Below are 17586 nucleotides of genomic sequence, written 5' to 3'. Positions count from 1 at the left end.
TTCCCCTGTCACCAGTTTTACAATCCGATGCACCTCTGCAGGTTTACTGTATCCCATGGACCTTCACATTGACGATGAAACACAGAAATTGCATCGGAATTAAATATAAGTGACACAGTGCCGACTTAAGTACAAGAAGACTGAGTCTTCTTACTGGTTGTGTTTTGAGCGTTTCCTGTGTAACAAGTTTTACATTCCGATGCACCTCTGCAGGTTTACTGTATCCCTCGGACCTTCACATTGACGATGAAACACAAAAATTGCAACGGAATTAAATATAGGAGACATAATGCCGTCTTAAGTACAGGAAGACAGAGTCTTCTTACTGTCTATGTTTTGAGCGATTGCTGTGTCACCAGTTTTATATTCCGATGCACCTCTGCAGGATTACTGTATCCCTTGGACCTTCACATTGACGATGAAACACAGTAATTGCATCGGAATTCATTATAAGAAACACACTGCCGACTTAAGTACAAGAAGACTGAGTCTTCTTACTGTCTATGATTTGAGCGTTTCCTGTATCACCAGTTTTACATTCCGATTCACCTCTGCATGTTTACGTTTTCCCTTGGACCTTCACATTGACGATGAAACACAGAAATTGCATCGGAATTAAATATTAGAGACACAATGGCGACTTAGGTACAAGAAGACTGAGTCTTCTTACTGTCTATGTTTTGAGCGTCTCCTATGTCACCAGTTTTACATTGCGATGCACCTCTGCAGGTATACTGTATCCTTTGGACGTTCACATTGACGATGAAACACAGTAATTGCATCGGAATTCATTATAAGAGACACACTGTGTACTTAAGTACAAGAAGACTGAGTCCTCTTACTGTCTATGTTTTGAGCGTTTCCTGTGTCACCAGTTTTACATTCCGATACACCTCTGCAGGTTTACGTTTTCCCTTGGACCTTCACATTGACGATGAAACACAGAAATTGCATCGGAATTAAATATAAGAGACACACTGCCGACTTAAGTACAAGAATACTGAGTCTTCTTACTGTCTATGTTTTGAGCGTTTCCTGTGTCACCAGTTTTACATTCCGATGCACCTCTGCAGGTTTACTGCATCCCTTGGACTTTCACATTGACGATGAAACACAGAAATTGCATCGGAATTTAATACAAGAGACACAATGCCGGCTTAAGTACAAGAAGACTGAGTCTTCTTACTGTCTATGTTTTGAGCGTTTCCTCTCTCACCAGTTTTACATTCCGATGCACCTCTGCAGGTTTACTGTATCCCTTTGACCTTCACATTGACGATGAAACACAGAAATTGCATCGCAATTAAATATAAGAGACACAATGGCGACTTAAGTACAAGAAGACTGAGTCTTCTCACTGTCTATGTTTTGAGCGTTTCCGATATCACCAGTTTTACATTCCGATGCACCTCTGAAGGTTTACTGTATCCGTTGGACTTTCACATTGACGATGAGACACAGAAATTGCATCGGAATTAAATATAAGACACACAATTTCGTCTTAATTACATGACGACTGAGTCTTCTTACTGTCTATGATTTGAGCGTTTCCTGTGTCACCAGTTTTACATTCCGATGCACCTCTGCATGTATACTGTATCCGTTGGACCTTCACATTGACGATGAAACACAGATATTGCGTCGGAATTGAATTGAAGAGACACACTTCCGGCTTAAGTACAAGAAGAGAGAGCCTTCTTACTGTCAATGTTTTGAGCGTTTCCTGTGTCACCAGTTTTACATTACGATGCACCTATGCTGTTTTACTGTATCCCTGGGAACTTCACATTGACGATGAAACACAGAAATTGCATCAGAATAAAATATAAGAGACACAAAGGCGACGTAAGTACAAGAAGACAGAGTCTTCTTACTGTCTATGTTTTGAACGTTTCCTGCGTCACCAGGATTTATTCCGTTGCACCTCTGCAGGTTTACTGAATCCCTTGTACTTTCACATTGACGATGAAACACCGAAATTGCATCGGAATTAAATATAAGAGACAGATGGCCGACGTAAGTACAGGAAGATGGAGTCTTCTTACTGTCTATGTTTGAGCGATTCCTGTGTCACCAGTTTTACATTCCGATGCACCTCATCAGGTTTACTGTATCCCATGGACCTTCACATTGACGATGAAACACAGCAATTGCATCGGAATTAAATATAAAAGACAAACTGCAGACTTTAGTACATGTAGACTGAATCTACTTACTGTCTATGATTTGAGCGTTCCTGTGTCACCAGTCTTACATTCCAATGCACCTCTGCAGGTTCACTGTATCCCATGGACCTTCACATTGACGATGAAACACAAAAATTGCATCGGAATTAAATATAAGTGACACAATGCCGACTTAAGTACAAGAAGACTGAGTCTTCTTACTGGTTGTGTTTTGAGCGTTTCCTGTGTAACAAGTTTTACATTCCGATGCACCTCTGCAGGTTTACTGTATCCCTCGGACCTTCACATTGACGATGAAACACAGAAATTGCAACGGAATTAAATATAGGAGACATAATGCCGTCATAAGTACAGGAAGACAGAGTCTTCTCACTGTCTATGTTTTGAGCGATTCCTGTGTCACCAGTTTTATATTCCGATGCACCTCTGCAGGTTTACTGTATCCCTTTGACCTTCACATTTTCGATGAAACACAGAAATTGCATCGGAATTAAATATAAGAGACACAATGGCGACTTAAGTACAAGAAGACTGAGTCTTCTTACTGTCTATGTTTTGAGCATTTCCTATGTCACCAGTTTTACATTGCGATGCACCTCTGCAGGTATACTGTATCCCTTGGACCTTCACATTGACGATGAAACACAGTAATTGCATCGGAATTCATTATAAGAAACACACTGCCGACTTAAGTACAAGAATATTGAGTCTTCTTACTGTCTATGTTTTGAGCGTTTCCTGTGTCACCAGTTTTACATTCCGATACACCTCTGCAGGTTTACGTTTTCCCTTGGACCTTCACACTGACGATGAAACACAGAAATTGCATCGGAATTAAATATAAGAGACACAATGGCGACTTAAGTACAAGAAGACTGAGTCTTCTTACTGTCTATGTTTTGAGCGGCTCCTATGTCACCAGTTTTACATTGCGATGCACCTCTGCAGGTATACAGTATCCCTTGGACGTTCACATTGACGATGAAACACAGTAATTGCATCGGAATTCATTATAAGAGACACACTGCAGACTTAAGTACAAGAAGACTGAGTCTTCTTACTGTCTATGTTTTGAGCGTTTCCTGTGTCACCAGTTTTACATTCCGATACACCTCTGCAGGTTTACGTTTTCCCTTGGACCTTCACATTGACGATGAAACACAGAAATTGCATCGGAATTAAATATAAGAGACACACTGCCGACTTAAGTACAAGAATACTGAGTCTTCTTACTGTCTATGTTTTGAGCGTTTCCTGTGTCACCAGTTTTACATTCCGATGCACCTCTGCAGGTTTACTGCATCCCTTGGACTTTCACATTAACGATGAAACACAGAAATTGCATCGGAATTTAATACAAGAGACACAATGCCAGCTTAAGTACAAGAAGACTGAGTCTTCTTACTGTCTATGCTTTGAGCGTTTCCTCTGTCACCAGTTTTACATTCCGATGCACCTCTGCAGCTTTACTGTATCCCTTGATCCTTCACCTTGTCGATGAAACACAGAAATTGCATCGGAAATTAATATAAGGGACACAATGGCGTCTTAATAGCAAGAAGACTGAGTCTTCTTACTGCCTATGTTTTGAGCGTTTCCGGTATCACCAGTTTTACATTCCGATGCACCTCTGAAGGTTTACTGTATCCGTTGGACTTTCACATTGACGATGAAACACAGAAACTGCATCGGAATTAAATATAAGAGACACACTGCCGACTTAAGTACATGAAGACTGAGTCTTCTTACTGTCTATGTTTTGAGCGGTTCGGTGTCACCAGTTTTAGATTCCGATACACCTCTGCAGGTTTGCTGTATCCCTTGTACCTTCACATTGACGATGAAACACCGAAATTGCATCGGAATTAAATATAAGAGACAGAATGCCGACTTCAGTACAGGAAGATAGAGTCTTCTTACTGTCTATGTTTGAGCGATTCCTGTGTCACCAGTTTTACATTCCGATGCACCTCTGCAGGTTTACTGTATCCCTTTGACCTTCACATTGGCGATGAAACACAGAAATTGCATCGCAATTAAATATATGAGACACAATGGCGACTTAAGTACAAGAAGACTGAGTCTTCTTACTGTCTATGTTTTGAGCGTTTCCGGTATCACCAGTTTTACATTCCGATGCACCTCTGAAGGTTTACTGTATCCGTTGGACTTTCACATTGACGATGAGACACAGAAATTGCATCGGAATTAAATATAAGACACACAATTTCGTCTTAATTACATGACGACTGAGTCTTCTTACTGTCTATGTTTTGAGCGTTTCCTGTGTCACCAGTTTTACATTCCGATGCACCTCTGCATGTATACTGTATCCGTTGGTCCTTCACATTGACGATGAAACAAAGAAATTGCATCGGAATTAAATTGAAGAGACACACTTCCGGCTTAAGTACAAGAAGACAGAGCCTTCTTACTGTCAATGTTTTGAGCGTTTCTTGTGTCACCCGTTTTATATTACGATGCACCTATGCAGTTTTACTGTATCCCTGGGAACTTCACATTGACGATGAAACACAGAAATTGCATCAGAATAAAATATAAGAGACAGAAAGGCGACGTAAGTACAAGAAGACTGAGTCTTCCTACTGTCTATGTTTTGAACGTTTCCTGCGTCACCAGGATATATTCCGTTGCACCTCTGCAGGTTTACTGTACCCATGGACCTTCACGTTGATGAAGAAACACAGAAATTGCATCGGAATTAAATATAAGAGCCACTCTGCCGACCTAAGTACAAAAAGACTGAGTCTTCATACTCTCTATGTTTTGAGCGTTTCCCCTGTCACCAGTTTTACAATCCGATGCACCTCTGCAGGTTTACTGTATCCCATGGACCTTCACATTGACGATGAAACACAGAAATTGCATCGGAATTAAATATAAGTGACACAGTGCCGACTTAAGTACAAGAAGACTGAGTCTTCTTACTGGTTGTGTTTTGAGCGTTTCCTGTGTAACAAGTTTTACATTCCGATGCACCTCTGCAGGTTTACTGTATCCCTCGGACCTTCACATTGACGATGAAACACAAAAATTGCAACGGAATTAAATATAGGAGACATAATGCCGTCTTAAGTACAGGAAGACAGAGTCTTCTAACTGTCTATGTTTTGAGCGATTGCTGTGTCACCAGTTTTATATTCCGATGCACCTCTGCAGGATTACTGTATCCCTTGGACCTTCACATTGACGATGAAACACAGTAATTGCATCGGAATTCATTATAAGAAACACACTGCCGACTTAAGTACAAGAAGACTGAGTCTTCTTACTGTCTATGATTTGAGCGTTTCCTGTATCATCAGTTTTACATTCCGATACACCTCTGCATGTTTACGTTTTCCCTTGGACCTTCACATTGACGATGAAACACAGAAATTGCATCGGAATTAAATATTAGAGACACAATGGCGACTTAGGTACAAGAAGACTGAGTCTTCTTACTGTCTATGTTTTGAGCGTCTCCTATGTCACCAGTTTTACATTGCGATGCACCTCTGCAGGTATACTGTATCCTTTGGACGTTCACATTGACGATGAAACACAGTAATTGCATCGGAATTCATTATAAGAGACACACTGTGTACTTAAGTACAAGAAGACTGAGTCCTCTTACTGTCTATGTTTTGAGCGTTTCCTGTGTCACCAGTTTTACATTCCGATACACCTCTGCAGGTTTACGTTTTCCCTTGGACCTTCACATTGACGATGAAACACAGAAATTGCATCGGAATTAAATATAAGAGACACACTGCCGACTTAAGTACAAGAATACTGAGTCTTCTTACTGTCTATGTTTTGAGCGTTTCCTGTGTCACCAGTTTTACATTCCGATGCACCTCTGCAGGTTTACTGCATCCCTTGGACTTTCACATTGACGATGAAACACAGAAATTGCATCGGAATTTAATACAAGAGACACAATGCCGGCTTAAGTACAAGAAGACTGAGTCTTCTTACTGTCTATGTTTTGAGCGTTTCCTCTGTCACCAGTTTTACATTCCGATGCACCTCTGCAGGTTTACTGTATCCCTTTGACCTTCACATTGACGATGAAACACAGAAATTGCATCGCAATTAAATATAAGAGACACAATGGCGACTTAAGTACAAGAAGACTGAGTCTTCTCACTGTCTATGTTTTGAGCGTTTCCGGTATCACCAGTTTTACATTCCGATGCACCTCTGAAGGTTTAATGTATCCGTTGGACTTTCACATTGACGATGAGACACAGAAATTGCATCGGAATTAAATATAAGACACACAATTTCGTCTTAATTACATGACGACTGAGTCTTCTTACTGTCTATGATTTGAGCGTTTCCTGTGTCACCAGTTTTACATTCCGATGCACCTCTGCATGTATACTGTATCCGTTGGACCTTCACATTGACGATGAAACACAGATATTGCGTCGGAATTAAATTGAAGAGACACACTTCCGGCTTAAGTACAAGAAGACAGAGCCTTCTTACTGTCAATGTTTTGAGCGTTTCCTGTGTCACCAGTTTTACATTACGATGCACCTATGCAGTTTTACTGTATCCCTGGGAACTTCACATTGACGATGAAACACAGAAATTGCATCAGAATAAAATATAAGAGACACAAAGGCGACGTAAGTACAAGAAGACAGAGTCTTCTTACTGTCTATGTGTTGAACGTTTCCTGCGTCACCAGGATTTATTCCGTTGCACCTCTGCAGGTTTACTGAATCCCTTGTACTTTCACATTGACGATGAAACACCGAAATTGCATCGGAATTAAATATAAGAGACAGATGGCCGACGTAAGTACAGGAAGATGGAGTCTTCTTACTGTCTATGTTTGAGCGATTCCTGTGTCACCAGTTTTACATTCCGATGCACCTCATCAGGTTTACTGTATCCCATGGACCTTCACATTGACGATGAAACACAGCAATTGCATCGGAATTAAATATAAAGGACACACTGCAGACTTTAGTACATGTAGACTGAATCTACTTACTGTCTATGATTTGAGCGTTCCTGTGTCACCAGTCTTACATTCCAATGCACCTCTGCAGGTTCACTGTATCCCATGGACCTTCACATTGACGATGAAACACAAAAATTGCATCGGAATTAAATATAAGTGACACAATGCCGACTTAAGTACAAGAAGACTGAGTCTTCTTACTGGTTGTGTTTTGAGCGTTTCCTGTGTAACAAGTTTTACATTCCGATGCACCTCTGCAGGTTTACTGTATCCCTCGGACCTTCACATTGACGATGAAACACAGAAATTGCAACGGAATTAAATATAGGAGACATAATGCCGTCATAAGTACAGGAAGACAGAGTCTTCTCACTGTCTATGTTTTGAGCGATTCCTGTGTCACCAGTTTTATATTCCGATGCACCTCTGCAGGTTTACTGTATCCCTTTGACCTTCACATTTTCGATGAAACACAGAAATTGCATCGGAATTAAATATAAGAGACACAATGGCGACTTAAGTACAAGAAGACTGAGTCTTCTTACTGTCTATGTTTTGAGCATTTCCTATGTCACCAGTTTTACATTGCGATGCACCTCTGCAGGTATACTGTATCCCTTGGACCTTCACATTGACGATGAAACACAGTAATTGCATCGGAATTCATTATAAGAAACACACTGCCGACTTAAGTACAAGAATATTGAGTCTTCTTACTGTCTATGTTTTGAGCGTTTCCTGTGTCACCAATTTTACATTCCGATGCACCTCTGCAGGTTTACTGTATCCCAAGGACCTTCACATTGACGATGAAACACAGAAATTGCATCGGAATTAAATATAAGAGACACACTGCCGACTTAAGTACAAGAAGACTGAGTCTTCTTACTGCCTATGTTTTGAGCATTTCCTATGTCACCAGTTTTACATTGCGATGCACCTCTGCATGTATACTGTATCCCTTGGACCTTCACATTGACGATGAAACACAGTAATTGCATCGGAATTCATTATAAGAAACACACTGCCGACTTAAGTACAAGAAGACTGAGTCTTCTTACTGTCTATGTTTTGAGCGTTTCCTGTGTCACCAGTTTTACATTCCGATACACCTCTGCAGGTTTACGTTTTCCCTTGGACCTTCACATTGACGATAAAACACAGAAATTGCATCGGAATTAAATATAAGAGACACAATGGCGACTTAAGTACAAGAAGACTGAGTCTTCTTACTGTCTATGTTTTGAGCGTCTCCTATGTCACCAGTTTTACATTGCGATGCACCTCTGCAGGTATACTGTATCCCTTGGACGTTCACATTGACGATGAAACACAGTAATTGCATCGGAATTCATTATAAGAGACACACTGCGGACTTAAGTACAAGAAGACTGAGTCTTCTTACTGTCTATGTTCTGAGCGTTTCCTGTGTCACCAGTTTTACATTCCGATACACCTCTGCAGGTTTACGTTTTCCCTTGGACCTTCACATTGACGATGAAACACAGAAATTGCATCGGAATTAAATATAAGAGACACACTGCCGACTTAAGTACAAGAATACTTAGTCTTCTTACTGTCTATGTTTTGAGCGTTTCCTGTGTCACCAGTTTTACATTCCGATGCACCTCTGCAGGTTTACTGCATCCCTTGGACTTTCACATTGACGATGAAACACAGAAATTGCATCGGAATTTAATACAAGAGACACAATGCCAGCTTAAGTACAAGAAGACTGAGTCTTCTTACTGTCTATGTTTTGAGCGTTTCCTCTGTCACCAGTTTTACATTCCGATGCACCTCTGCAGCTTTACTGTATCCCTTGATCCTTCACCTTGTCGATGAAACACAGAAATTGCATCGGAAATTAATATAAGGGACACAATGGCGTCTTAATAGCAAGAAGACTGAGTCTTCTTACTGCCTATGTTTTGAGCGTTTCCGGTATCACCAGTTTTACATTCCGATGCACCTCTGAAGGTTTACTGTATCCGTTGGACTTTCACATTGACGATTAGACACAGAAATTGCATCGGAATTAAATATAAGGCACACAATTTCGTCTTAATTACATGACGACTGAGTCTTCTTACTGTCTATGTTTTGAGCGTTTCCTGTGTCACCAGTTTTACATTCCGATGCACCTCTGCATGTATACTGTATCCGTTGGACCTTCACATTGACGATGAAACACAGAAATTGCATCGGAATTAAATTGAAGAGACACACTTCCGGCTTAAGTACAAGAAGACAGAGCCTTCTTACTGTCAATGTTTTGAGCGTTTCCTGTCTCACCAGTTTTTCATTACGATGCACCTATGCAGTTTTACTGTATCCCTGGGAACTTCACATTGACGATGAAACACAGAAATTGCATCGGAATTAAATATAAAAGACACCCTGCCGACATAAGTAAAAGAAGACTGAGTCTTCTGACTGTCAATGATTGAGCGTTTCCTGTGTCACCAGTTTTACATTCCGATACACCTCTGCAGGTTTGCTGTATCCCTTGTACTTTCACATTGACGATGAAACACCGAAATTGCATCGGAATTAAATATAAGAGGCAGATGGCCGACGTAAGTACAGGAAGATGGAGTCTTCTTACTGTCTATGTTTGAGCGATTCCTGTGTCACCAGTTTTACATTCCGATGCACCTCATCAGGTTTACAGTATCCCTTTGACCTTCACATTGACGATGAAACACAGAAACTGCATCGGAATTAAATATAAGAGACACAATGGCGACTTAAGTACAAGAAGACTGAGTCTTCTTACTGTCTATGTTTTGAGCGTTTCCCGTGTCACCAATTTTACATTCCGATGCACCTCTGCACGATTACTGTATCCCAAGGACCTTAACATTGACGATGAAACACAGAAATTGCATCGGAATTAAATATAAGAGACACACTGCAAACTTAAGTACAAGAAGACTGAGTCCTCTTACTGTCTATGTTTTGAACGTTTCTGTGTCACCAGTTTTACATTCCGATGCACCTCTGCAGGTTTACTGTATCCCTTTGACCTTCACATTGACGATGAAACACAGAAATTGCATCGGAATTAAATATAAGAGACACAATGGCGACTTAAGTACAAGAAGACTGAGTCTTATTACTGTCTATGCTTTGAGCGTTTCCTGTGTCACCAATTTTACATTCCGATGCACCTCTGCAGGTTTACTGTATCCCAAGGACCTTCACATTGACGATGAAACACAGAAATTGCATTGGAATTAAATATAAGAGACACACTGCCGACTTAAGTACAAGAAGACTGAGTCTTCTTACTGTATATGTTTTGAACGTTTCTGTGTCACCAGTTTTGCATTCCGATACATCTCTGCAGGTTTGCTGTATCCCTTGTACCTTCACATTGACGATGAAGCCCTGAAATTGCATCGGAATTAAATATAAGAGGTAGAATGCCGACTTAAGTACAGGAAGATAGAGTCTTCCTATTGTCTATGATTTTAACGATTCCTGTGTCACCAGTTTTACATTCTGATGCACCTCTGCAGGTTTACTGTATCCCTTTGACCTTCACATTGACGATGAAACACAGAAATTGCATCGGAATTAAATATAAGAGACACAATGGCGACTTAAGTACAAGAAGACTGAGTCTTCTTACTGCCTATGTTTTCAGCATTTCCTATGTCACCAGTTTTACATTGCGATGCACCTCTGCAGATATACTGTATCCCTTGGACCTTCACATTGACGATGAAACACAGTAATTGCATCGGAATTCATTATAAGAAACACACTGCCGACTTAAGTACAAGAAGACTGAGTCTTCTTACTGTCTATGTTTTGAGCGTTTCCTGTGTCACCAGTTTTACATTCCGATACACCTCTCCAGGTTTACGTTTTCCCTTGGACCTTGACATTGACGATGAAACAGAGAAATTGCATCGGAATTAAATATAAGAGACACAATGGCGACTTAAGTACAAGAAGACTGAGTCTTCTTACTGTCTATGTTTTGAGCGTCTCCTATGTCACCAGTTTTACATTGCGATGCACCGCTGCAGGTATACTGTATCCCTTGGACGTTCACATTGACGATGAAACACAGTAATTGCATCGGAATTCATTATAAGAGACACACTGCGGACTTAAGTACAAGAAGACTGAGTCTTCTTACTGTCTATGTTCTGAGCGTTTCCTGTGTCACCAGTTTTACATTCCGATACACCTCTGCAGGTTTACGTTTTCCCTTGGACCTTCACATTGACGATGAAACACAGAAATTGCATCGGAATTAAATATAAGAGACACACTGCCGACTTAAGTACAAGAATACTTAGTCTTCTTACTGTCTATGTTTTGAGCGTTTCCTGTGTCACCAGTTTTACATTCCGATGCACCTCTGCAGGTTTACTGCATCCCTTGGACTTTCACATTGACGATGAAACACAGAAATTGCATCGGAATTTAATACAAGAGACACAATGCCAGCTTAAGTACAAGAAGACTGAGTCTTCTTACTGTCTATGTTTTGAGCGTTTCCTCTGTCACCAGTTTTACATTCCGATGCACCTCTGCAGCTTTACTGTATCCCTTGATCCTTCACCTTGTCGATGAAACACAGAAATTGCATCGGAAATTAATATAAGGGACACAATGGCGTCTTAATAGCAAGAAGACTGAGTCTTCTTACTGCCTATGTTTTGAGCGTTTCCGGTATCACCAGTTTTACATTCCGATGCACCTCTGAAGGTTTACTGTATCCGTTGGACTTTCACATTGACGATGAAACACAGAAACTGCATCGGAATTAAATATAAGAGACACACTGCCGACTTAAGTACATGAAGACTGAGTCTTCTTACTGTCTATGTTTTCAGCGGTTCAGTGTCACCAGTTTTAGATTCCGATACACCTCTGCAGGTTTGCTGTATCCCTTGTACCTTCACATTGACCATGAAACACCGAAATTGCATCGGAATTAAATATAAGAGACAGAATGCCGACTTAAGTACAGGAAGATAGATTCTTCTTACTGTCTATGTTTGAGCGATTCCTGTGTCACCAGTTTTACATTCCGATGCACCTCTGCAGATTTACTGTATCCCTTTGACCTTCACATTGACGATGAAACACAGAAATTGCATCGGAATTAAATATAAGAGACACAATGGCGACTTAAGTACAAGAAGACTGAGTCTTCTTACTGTCTATGTTTTGAGCGTTTCCGGTATCACCAGTTTTACATTCCGATGCACCTCTGAAGGTTTACTGTATCCGTTGGACTTTCACATTGACGATTAGACACAGAAATTGCATCGGAATTAAATATAAGACACACAATTTAGTCTTAATTACATGACGACTGAGTCTTATTACTGTCTATGTTTTGAGCGCTTCCTGTGTCACCAGTTTTACATTCCGATGCACCTCTGCATGTATACTGTATCCGTTGGACCTTCACATTGACGATGAAACACAGAAATTGCATCGGAATTAAATTGAAGAGACACACTTCCGGCTTAAGTACAAGAAGACAGAGCCTTCTTACTGTCAATGTTTTGAGCGTTTCCTGTGTCACCAGTTTTACATTACGATGCAACTATGCAGTTTTACTGTATCCCTGGGAACTTCACACTGACGATGAAACACAGATATTGCATCGGAATTAAATATAAGAGACAGAATGCCGACTTAAGTACAGGAAGATAGAGTCTTCTTACTGTCTATGTTTTGAGCGATTCCTGTGTCACCAGTTTTACATTCCGATGCACTTCTGCAGGTTTACTGTATCCCTTTGATCTTCACATTGACGATGAAACACAGAAATTGCATCGGAATTAAATATAAGAGACACACTGCCGACTTAAGTACAAGAAGACTGATTCTTCTTACTGTCTATGTTTTGAGCGTTTCTGTGTCACCAGTTTTACATTCCGATACACCTCTGCAGGTTTGCAGTATCCCTTGTACCTTCACATTAACGATGAAACACAGAAATTGCATCGGAATTAAATATAAGAGACACACTGCCGACATAAGTACAAGAATACTGAGTCTTCTTACTGTCTATGTTTTGAGCGTTTCCTGTGTCACCAGTTTTACATTCCGATGCACCTCTGCAGGTTTACTGCATCCCTTGGACTTTCACATTGACGATGAGACACAGAAATTGCATCGGAGTTAAATATAAGACACAATTTTTGGTCTTAATTACATGACGACTGAGTCTTCTTACTGTCTATGTTTTAAGCGTTTCCTGTGTCACCAGTTTTACATTCCGATGCACCTCTGCAGGTATACTGTATACCTTGATCCTTCACCTAGTCGATGAAACACAGCAATTGCATGGGCAATTAATATAAGAGACACAATGGCGTCTTAATAACAAGAGGACTGAGTCTTCTTACTGCCTATGTTTTGAGCGTTTCCGGTATCACCAGTTTTACATTCCGATGCACCTCTGAAGGTTTACTGTATCCGTTGGACTTTCACATTGACGATGAAACACAGAAATTGCATCGGATTTAAATATAAGAGACACCCTGCCGACTTAAGTAAAAGAAGACTGAGTCTTCTTACTGTCTATGTTTTTAGCGTTTCCTGTGTCACCAGTTTTACATTCCGATACACCTCTGCAGATTTGCTGTATCCCTTGTACCTTCACATTGACAATGAAACACCGAAATTGCATCGGAATTAAATATAAGAGACAGATGGCCGACGTAAGTACAGGAAGATGGAGTCTTCTTACTGTCTATGTTTGAGCGATTCCTGTGTCACCAGTTTTACATTCCGATGCACCTCTGCAGGTTTACTGTATCCGTTTGTCCTTCACATTGACGGTGAAACACAGAAATTACATCGGAATTAAATATAAGAGACACAATGGCGACTTAAGTACAAGAAGGCAGAGTCTTCTTACTGTTTATGTTTTGAGCGTTTCCCGTGTCACCAATTTTACATTCCGACGCACCTCTGCAGGATTACTGTATCCCAAGGACCTTGACATTGACGATGAAACACAGAAATTGCATCGGAATTAAATATAAGAGACACACTGCCGACTTAAGTACAAGAAGACTGAGTCCTCTTACTGTCTATGTTTTGAACGTTTCTGTGTCACCAGTTTTACATTCCGATACACCTCTGCAGGTTTGCTGTATCCCTTGTACCTTCACATTGACGATGAAACACCGAAATTGCATCGGAATTAAATATAGGAGACACAATTTCGTCTTAATTACATGACGAATGACTCTTCTTACTGTCTATGTTTTGAGCGTTTCCTGTGTCACCAGATTTACATTCCGATGCACCTTCGCAGGTTTACTGTATCCCAAGGACATTCACATTGAAGATGAAACACAGAAATTGCATCGGAATTAAATATAAGAGACACAATGGCGCCCGCATCTCGTGGTCGTGCGGTAGCGTTCTCGCTTCCCACGCCCGGGTTCCCGGGTTCGATTCCCGGCGGGGTCAGGGATTTTCTCTGCCTCGTGATGGCTGGGTGTTGTGTGCTGTCCTTAGGTTAGTTAGGTTTAAGTTGTTCTAAGTTCTAGGGGACTGATGACCATAGATGTTAAGTCCCATAGTGCTCAGAGCCATTTTGAACACAATGGCGACCTATGACAAGAGGACTGAGTCTTCTTACTGTCTATGTTTTGAGCGTTTCGGTGTCACCAGTTTTACATTCCGATGCACCTCTGCAGGTTTACTGCATCCATTGGACTTTCACATTGACGATGAAACACAGAAATTGAATCGGAATTAAATATAAGAGACACAATGGCGACTTAAGTACAAGAAGACTGAGTCTTCTTACTGTCTATGTTATGAGCGTTTCCTGTGTCACCAATTTTACATTCCGATGCACCTCTGCAGGTTTACTGTATCCCAAGGACCTTCACATTGACGATGAAACATAGAAATTGCATCGGAATTAAATATAAGAGACACACTGCCGACTTAAGTACAAGAATACTGAGTCTTCTCACTGTCTATGTATTGAGCGTTTCCTGTGTCACCAGTTTTACATTCCGATGCACCTCTGCAGGTTTACTGTATCCCCTGGAACTTCGCGTTGACGATGAAACACAGAAATGCATCGGAATTAAATATAAGAGCCGCAATTTCGACTTAAGTACAAGAAGACTCAGTCTTCATACTCTCTATGTTTTGAGCGTTTCCTGTGTCACCAGTTTTACATTCCGATGCACCTCTGCATGTATACTGTATCCGTTGGACCTTCACATTGACGATGAAACACAGAAATTGCATCGGAATTAAATTGAAGAGACACAATTCCGGCTCAAGTACAAGAAGACAGAGCCTTCTTACAGTCAATGTTTTGAGCGTTTCCTGTGTCACCAGTTTTACATTCCGATGCACCTCTTTAGGTTTACTGCATCCCTTGGACCTTCACGTTGATTATGAAGCAGAGAAATTGCATCGGATTTGAATATAAGAGCCACACTGCCGACCTAAGTACATAAAGACTGAGTCTTCATACTCTCTATGTTTTGAGCGTTTCCTGTGTCACCAGTTTCACATTCCGATGCACCTCTGCAGGTTTACTGTATCCCATGGACCTTCACGTTGATGAAGAAACACAAAAATTGTATCGGAATTAAATATAAGAGCCACACTGCCGACCTAAGTACAAAAAGACTGAGTCTTCATACTCTCTATGTTTTGAGCGTTTCCTCTGTCACCAGTTTTACACTCCGATGCACCTCTGCAGGTTTACTGTATCCCATGGACCTTCACATTGACGATGAAACACAGCAATTGCATCGGAATTAAATATAAGAGACAAACTGCAGACTTTAGTACATGTAGACTGAATCTACTTACTGTCTATGATTTGAGCGTTCCTGTGACACCAGTTTTACATTCCAATGCACCTCTGCAGGTTTACTGTATCCCATGGACCTTCACATTGACGATGAAGCACAGAAATTGCAACGGAATTAAATATAGGAGACATAATGCCGTCTTAAGTACAGGAAGACAGAGTCTTCTTACTGTCTATGTTTTGAGCGATTCCTGTGTCAACAGTTTCATATTCCGATGCACCTCTGCAGGTTTACTGTATCCCTTTGACTTTCACATTGACGATGAAACACAGAAATTGCATCGGAATTAAATATAAGAGACACAATGGCGACTTAAGTACAAGAAGACAGAGTCTTCTTACTGTCTATGTTTTGAGCGTTTCCTATGTCACCAGTTTTACATTGCGATGCACCTCTGCAGGTATACTGTATCCCTTGGACCTTCACATTGACGATGAAACACAGTAATTGCATCGGAATTCTTTATAAGAAACACACTGCCGACTTAAGTACAAGAAGACTGAGTCTTCTTACTGTCTATGCTTTGAGCGTTTCCTGTGTCACCAGTTTTACATTCCGATACACCTCTGCAGGTTTACGTTTTCCCTTGGACCTTCACATTGACGATGAAACACAGAAATTGCATCGGAATTAAATATAAGAGACACAATGGCGACTTAAGTACAAGAATACTGAGTCTTCTTACTGTCTATGTTTCGAGCGTTTCCTGTGTCACCAGTTTTACATTCCGATGCACCTCTGCAGGTTTACTGCATCCATTGGACTTTCACATTGACGATGAAACACAGAAATTGAATCGGAATTTAATATAAGAGACACAATGCCAGCTTAAGTACAAGAAGACTGAGTCTTCTTACTGTCTATGTTTTGACCGTTTCCTCTGTCACCAGTTTTACATTCCGATGCACCTCTGCAGCTTTACTGTATCCCTTGATCCTACACCTTGTCGATGAAACACAGAAATTGCATCGGAAATTAATATAAGAGACACAATGGTGTCTTAATAGCAAGAAGACTGAGTCTTCTTACTGCCTATGTTTTGAGCGTTTCCGGTATCACCAGTTTTACATTCCGATGCACCTCTGAAGGTTTACTGTATCCGTTGGACTTTCACATTGACGATGAAACACAGAACCTGCATCGGAATTAAATATAAGAGACACACTGCCGACTTAAGTACATGAAGACTGAGTCTTCTTACTGTCTATGTTTTGAGCGGTTCGGTGTCACCAGTTTTAGATTCCGATACACCTCTGCAGGTTTGCTGTATCCCTTGTACCTTCACATTGACGATGAATCACCGAAATTGCATCGGAATTAAATATAAGAGACAGAATGCCGACTTAAGTACAGGAAGATAGAGTCTTCTTACTGTCTATGTTTGAGCGTTTCCCGTGTCACCAATTTTACATTCCGATGCACCTCTGCAGGTTTACTGTATCCCTTGGACCTTCGTGTTGACGATGAAACACAGAAATTGCATCGGAATTAAATATAAGAGCCACAATTTTGACTTAAGTACAAGAAGACTGAGTCTGCATACTCTCTATGTTTTGAGCGTTTCCTGTGTCACCAGTTTTAC

The sequence above is a fragment of the Schistocerca nitens genome, chromosome 3 (assembly GCF_023898315.1).
Source record: "Schistocerca nitens isolate TAMUIC-IGC-003100 chromosome 3, iqSchNite1.1, whole genome shotgun sequence".
Lineage (NCBI taxonomy): Eukaryota > Metazoa > Arthropoda > Insecta > Orthoptera > Acrididae > Schistocerca > Schistocerca nitens.
The sequence above is the reverse complement of the archived record's forward strand: the minus strand, read 5'-3'. Positions refer to the sequence as shown.